Source organism: Bos javanicus, chromosome 3 (genome assembly GCF_032452875.1).
Source record: "Bos javanicus breed banteng chromosome 3, ARS-OSU_banteng_1.0, whole genome shotgun sequence".
NCBI classification, from domain to species: domain Eukaryota; kingdom Metazoa; phylum Chordata; class Mammalia; order Artiodactyla; family Bovidae; genus Bos; species Bos javanicus.
The window spans coordinates 23,007,395-23,014,083 of record NC_083870.1 but is presented as its reverse complement, the minus strand read 5'-3'; positions in this window follow the sequence as shown (position 1 = coordinate 23,014,083).

Here is a 6,689-nt window from a genome sequence, read left to right as displayed (position 1 = left end):
GTGTACATGCTCTTCCTTGTCTGCACATTAAGCACTCAACACATAGTTAAGAGAGGATGTGTGTAGAGCCTCAAAATTGTAAATGCACAAGAATATTATTACCATCTCTGCTTCAGAAATGAGTCCCATTATCCTGGCCCCTGATAAGAATGAAGATCTCTAATGTTTCTCCAAACACCATTTATCCACCTTATTGCACCCTTACTTGGAGGACATCCACCTGTGGCCACTTCCAAGTTTGAGGCTGGGAGTCTAGTGCAGAGCCTCAAGGTCCCATCATCTTCCTCCTGGAACTGGTGCTCCCAGAAGTATAAACCTCATCCTCCTCCTGGGATTGGTGCTCCCAGCAGTATAAACCAACTGGATCCGTCGTGTGGATCTCCTCGGCAGGTGCACAAGTTTGCTGGGGACTAAATTACTCTCCTGGTCCTTCCTGCTCAGCTCAGGTTGCTCCTTGAGAACTTAGATGATGCTGTGCGTTCCTCAATTCCTACTGAACTTTCCAAGCTCCACTTGTCCTTGTCCTCACCTCCCTTGGCAAACAGCTCCTCGACCATTACCTCGCTTTTCTTTGGGTTTTCTCATCCTCCGAACCTGCTGATTTCCTTTCTTCCATCCCCTCTCTCCTTTCTGTGTTTCCAGTGTGGGGGCCCAGTTGAGGCTCCTATAGGAGACACACAGAGAAGGAACCAAGGTCAGGTCTTGGCTGCACATCCCAGTGCACATTTAACTTGCATCTCAGTCTCTGATGCACTGAGGAAAAAGTCAGCAGGAAAGGAATTTGGAGATTTTGAATAACCTTATCTTACAGATGAGGAAACTGAGGCCCAGAGAGATATGGAGATTTCTCCGAAATTCCCACGCCCTTATGCAGCAGAGCTGCCGCACAAACCTTGACTACAAGCGTTTGTATCCAGAAGCACCAGGAACCCACGGCTAAATTTCAGGGGATATTTGATCAAACTTACTTCTTATTTCCCTTCCTAAAATAAAAATACCTGACGGATATCTCCCCCTCAAAATTTCATCTTTGTCAATAGTCCTATATTTAGACTTGGCATTCCCTTCTCCAGGGTATCTTCCTGAGCCAGGGACTGAACTCAGGTCTCCTGCATGGCAGGTGGATTCTTTACCATCTGAGTCACCAGGGAAGCCCAATCTCTTTCCAATAGTCCTATATTTATACTCTGTTTTCCCCCTTGGTGGACACAATGGGACCAAGAAATGCATGAATATCAAATACATCACAGTCTTTATTTAAGAATTAGATGTGATTCTCTGTAAAACATCTGGCTCCTGTGCTAGAGGCCATATTCCTGAGAGCCAGGCGCCCTCTGTGCCTTAGTCAGCCCTCCTCCCCAGAGCCTCTTCAAAGCCTGCCACAGGGAACATTCAGTAAGTACTTGTCAAGCAGATCAATACTGGTTACCAGGAATCACTAGCTCTTACTGAAGTCTTCTACTCCCTACCCTATCTCCATCGATCCTACCCTGTGTCCATGTCACAGCCCTGGTGACAGAAGTCCAAGATGCACATTCCAACTCCACCAAAATACCAAGTCTGCTTTCCATGGTGATTTCATTGCCCTCTTTGAACACATGGATCTCGTGTATAGTGGAGAACAATGTAGCATGTAAAATAGAGAAATAGTACTAACCTTGGATGATTGACTGTGATATCATACCAGAGACAGGCCCCAATCCCTGGGTGCTGGCTGCACAGTATAGAAAATCTACACCAGAGACACTACAGGGCCTGTTATAAACTTGGGGATAAGGCTCAGGAAACTGCATTTCAGACAAAAACTTCAGGGAGATTCTCATGAAGGAAAAAGCCCCAACATTAAACAAATGGCCTAGAATGAAGACCTTGAAATCTTAGCAGCAACAAGCATGACTCAGCTTAAGTAAAGCAAGTCCCTTGTCAAGGTGGCTTCTCAAGTGGAAATGTCTCCTTTGCAGGATGGTGCCCATCCCTACCCAGCCCCACTCTCTTCCAGGACAGAACTGGGCAGCAGTGGCCAATGGTATGTGATGAGACGTCAGGAAGTGAGCATAACTGGAGACCTATCCTCAGGCTCCTCCATGTGCCAGCTTCACTCCAAACCCACAGGTAAACACGAAGCTGAATAGGTCAGCCTGTGAAATGAAGTCTCATTTAGGACCCCCCTCTTTTCTACCAGGGCCTCCTCTTCCATTTCTCCTCTAGCCCCTGCTCACAGAGTGAGGTAAAGCGAAGGCCCCAGCAGTGCCAAGTCCTTCCGAGTGCATGCCTCATCCTCCCCACCCTGGGCCTCGGGGCGGAGCAGGGCTGTGAGAGTCAGTGACTGCCTCTGTGCGCACAGTCACATCCTTCTCAGTCGCTGCTCCCTGGTCCCCTCACAGCCCACTCTCAGAGCCTTCCCGAATGCCAGGTGCCAACATTTGCAGAACATTCTTCCATCATCAAGAGTAATTACAGAAAGTGGGGTTGTTGCTACACAGATCCTCACCCTTTAAATGTGCCCCGTGTACAAACCCAACTCACACTCTTCTAACTCCAAGCTCCCTGGTCCCCACCTGGGGGAGAGGTGCAGCCACACAGGTGAATGCTGGGATGCAGCCCAGTTCCAACAGGAGAGAAAAGGCTGTGTCCAGGCAAAATGAAGCATTTGATGGAGTCGGTCATCAGCACCCCACCCACTGCTCTTTCCTGCATCTGTTTTCCTTTTCTTTGGGGGTGCTTTTTCCAACTCTCTAATCAGCTGTCGGATTCCTACTTCAGTGCCATACAGACAAAGATAATGTCACACTAGAGATGTTTTCATGCAAACCCAGGGGCAGCCACTTATGGAGTAGTAGGTAACTGTGACTGAGACTGAACTGGCATTTCCAAATCAGGGTAAGTTAGGATGCTGGAGGAAGAAGAGCAAGAAAAGGCATTTTAAGGTCTGTTTGCAAATAACAGGACATAGACTAGGCCAATCTCCTTTGGAAATGCAGATTCACCTGGATTACCTGCTGGAAAGACTGGAGATGGAAACTATTCAAAACTTTAGCAACCAATGGCAATGGCCTTGATGAGGCAAGGGATGGTTAGTTGCAACATTAAACAGCAGACATGAGTACAATCATTTTTGCTCCTCTTAAACAAAGACCACATCACAGATCTCTTTGCAAAAGTTGAGTGAGCTTTCTTCCTTCCATAATAAAAGTGATTTGAGGGAATTGTTGAGTACCAGTCATGAACCACACAGGATGAGTTGACATGAGGTACTACCTTTTTAAAATGTATTTATTTATTTTTTATTTTTCTCTGTGTTGGGTCTTCACTGCTGTGCAGGATCTTTCTCTAGTTGCAGCACGTGGAGGTTCCCCTCTGGTTACCGTGCGCAGACTTCTCACTGTGGGGCCTCTTTCGTTACGGAGCCAGGACCCTAGAGCACACGAGCGTCACTAGCTGTGGTGAACGCACGGGCTTTGTTGCCCTGCAGCCTGTGGAATCTTCCTGGTCTCGGTATCAAACTCCTGTCCCCTGCATTGGCAGGCATCTTCTTAATCACTGGGCCACCAGGGAAGTCCATGAGATACCCACTTTTACTTTGGGCCTTCTCTCTAAGGGTGGAGGAAGGGCAGTGTTCCTGGCTAAGCAATGTTCAGTCAAGGGTCAGTGCAAGGAGAGGCGTTAAGGTTAATTGAGCTCCTCCCTAGTACCCTCAAGTCAACTCAGGCAAAGGTCACACCTGTCTAGGGTCTACACCGAGTTCCACAAGCTTCAGTTATTTTTCTAGACAATGGGGAACCCCTTACACCTACCAGTTGCCCAGGTCACTGTACATGTATTCCAACTCCCTGACACAGACCCCTGTATGGGAGGAGGCCACTGGGGCTTGCTTAGCATCACCGGTCCTGTGTTTGAAGCCCGTATGCTCTTCAGGCAAGCTCACGTAAACTTCTGGATATCTGTGGGAGAGAGGATGGTGATAGTTAGGGATTTGGCTGTCTGAGCCCCACCCCCAATGTGGGCCCCATTAGTGACCAGGGTGCTCCATCCCCACCTCCTCCTGTCCTGCTAGGTGGCTACAGGGGCTGACCTGCTAGAGGAGCATCTTGGTGAAATCTGGAACCTGCGCCAGCGCCTGGAGGAGTCCATCTGCATTAACGATCGCCTGCGGGAGCAGCTGGAACACAGGCTCAGTCCACTGAAGCAGTAGGAGAGGCCCAGAGCCGCCTATTTCTGGCCTATTTAGGGAGAATCTGAAGGTTGCCCTTGGGAAGAACTTTGCAGATTTCAAAACACTGTGGTAGGCTTTCCGCTCCTGGCTTTTTACAGTCAGCAAGGCAGGGAGCAAGGAACATTCCCCTCTCTTTGTTGCTGTATCTGAACTCGGAGAGTAACTCTCCTCACTGCACATCTAATCAGGTCTGGTCCCCAGAATCCTGACTTCTCATCCATCCTAAATCCGCTCATTTGCTGCCTGCTGACTTCTGTGCCCTGGTCCTGTGATTGGCAAGTGGTGGAGCCAGGTCTGAAGGGCCACTCCCAGCCACTCACCGTGGTGGCCTTCCTGCCCACACTCTCCCCCAGGCTGCTGACACTAGGGGGTCAGCCTTCCCCACGCCCTTGTCCTACCCACACCACAGCAGCAGCAGCTATTTCGGGAATAGAGCCTCCTGAACAACTCACCCAGGGCATGCGAAATGCACACAAAGAACCCACACGGAGAAGACACAGGGCCCACAAGGCTCTACATTCAGGAGTTGAGGTCCTCATGGTCTTCTGCTGGGTTGGACAAGATGTTTGGAAATACAGAATGAGCAGAGAGCCTCTGTTACTCAAATGTGTGACTTGCCTGCCTGCATTTCCCAGGACAGGCTCCACCTTTTACTTCTACAGTCCGGGCCTGGAGTCCACACCTCAGCTCTGCAATGAGAACCAAGTTCTTCTTAGAGAAGAACACCAGAGGCTTCAGGCTCAGTTCAGTCACATTTCCAGGGGTGGGAGGGCACTCCCAGGCCCCTTTCCTCCCTGACCACACCATTCACCAATTAGAGAAGCAAAGAGAGAAGGTGGAGAGAACAGAGCTAATCAGACCCTCCAACCCAAACTTCTATAGCTATTCTCAGTCTAGAAAACATCCTCTACTTCCTACGGAAGATCGTGTCTGGATGCACATGTTTCATACTAAGCACTTTTCCCTAGGGAAGGACAAAAGCCATCCTCTTGCTCTCAAGTGAACTGGAGAGTGAGCTGACCCCTGAAGAGGGAGCCGTAGGGTCTGGCCACCTGGTGTGCAGTGGCTGTGAGCAGAGATCTGACCACAGGTGGTGTGGGAAGGTTTCACTCTAATCTGGTGGCACCCGCTGCTCCTCCAGACCTCAGTGCCTCCCTTCAGCTCATCCTCTTGATAGGCTCTCACCACGATCCTGGATTCTATCACCACTCAGCCCTCTCCAGCCTGTTAGCCACCAGCAGGGCCTGATAATGGACTCTGTGTTACTTTGGTCTCCAGGTGAAATCCCTAAGGGCCCTGCCATGCACTCCAGTCCTGTGCCCCTTGCCTTCAAGGAGACATGCAAGAAGCGAAGCCACCAGAGGTCCTTAAAACAGCAGGAAGGATGGGCCTGTGCCCCTTCTTCACAGCTCCCTGTCTGCTGAGGAGGATCTGGGCCCTCCTCCACCCCTACTGGAGGGTCTGGAAGGAGTCAGAGATGTGGCCTCGTGGGCAGGGTGAAAGGCAGAGGGCCTTTCCTGCAGTTGAGGAATAACTAGGCAGGGAGCCCGCGGCTCAGCACTAAGGAAAACATGCCTAGTTCGTAGAGGACCTTGTGACACTGCTTCTGAACACGTTGGGGGCGTGGGAGCCAGCAACAGACATTTCTTGCCTCATCACGTGTCCTCAGAGGGTCAGTTCAGGGGAAGCAGGACCTGCTTCCCCACAATGCAGCATGCAGTCCCCACATTGGCGCTCCTCGGCAGATGTAAGAGCACAGGACTGAGCAGCGGTGCCCTGCAGGTCAGCGTGGGCATGGGGGCCCGACTGTCTGACTTGGGGTCGGCACAGCTGGGTCACTGTCAGGCTGGGCATCAGTCTACACTGCAGCACCTGAGTTCTTTGAATTCATGTGGTGGGAGTGGTGACTCCCAGATGTCATCTCATGTTTAGCCTAGACCTCCTGTTTCTATTGTTGTTCAGTCGCTCAGTCGTGTCTGACTCTTTGTGACCCCATGGACTGCAGCACGCCAGGCTTCCCTGTCCTTCGCCATCTCCTGGAGCTTGCTCAAACTCATGTCCATTGAGTCGGTGATGCTATCCAACCATTTTGTCCTCTGCCGTCCCCTTCTCCTATTTCTACTTCTATTAAGATCTCCAAAAAGTGTACTGACATCACTCTTAAATACGCTTTCCTATTTGGTCGTCCTAACTTCACTTTGGGATTTGGGAAATACAGGCCACAGCAAGCCTATTGAAAGTCTTGTGTAAAGCAAACCAGTGATCAGTTACAGTGATATGTAAGCAGCCCCCAGCTGTGTTAAAGCCTTGTGTCTTCACAGTGCTTTAGAAAGTGAGCATATGTGAACAAATGTAGGATATTTACTCATACACATTGCTCTAAGGGTATGTTGAAGACTCACATAACTGGTGGACAGGGTTGGTGAGAGGAAATGAAATAGTCTTTTTGAAGGCCATTAAAGCACAATATATATAT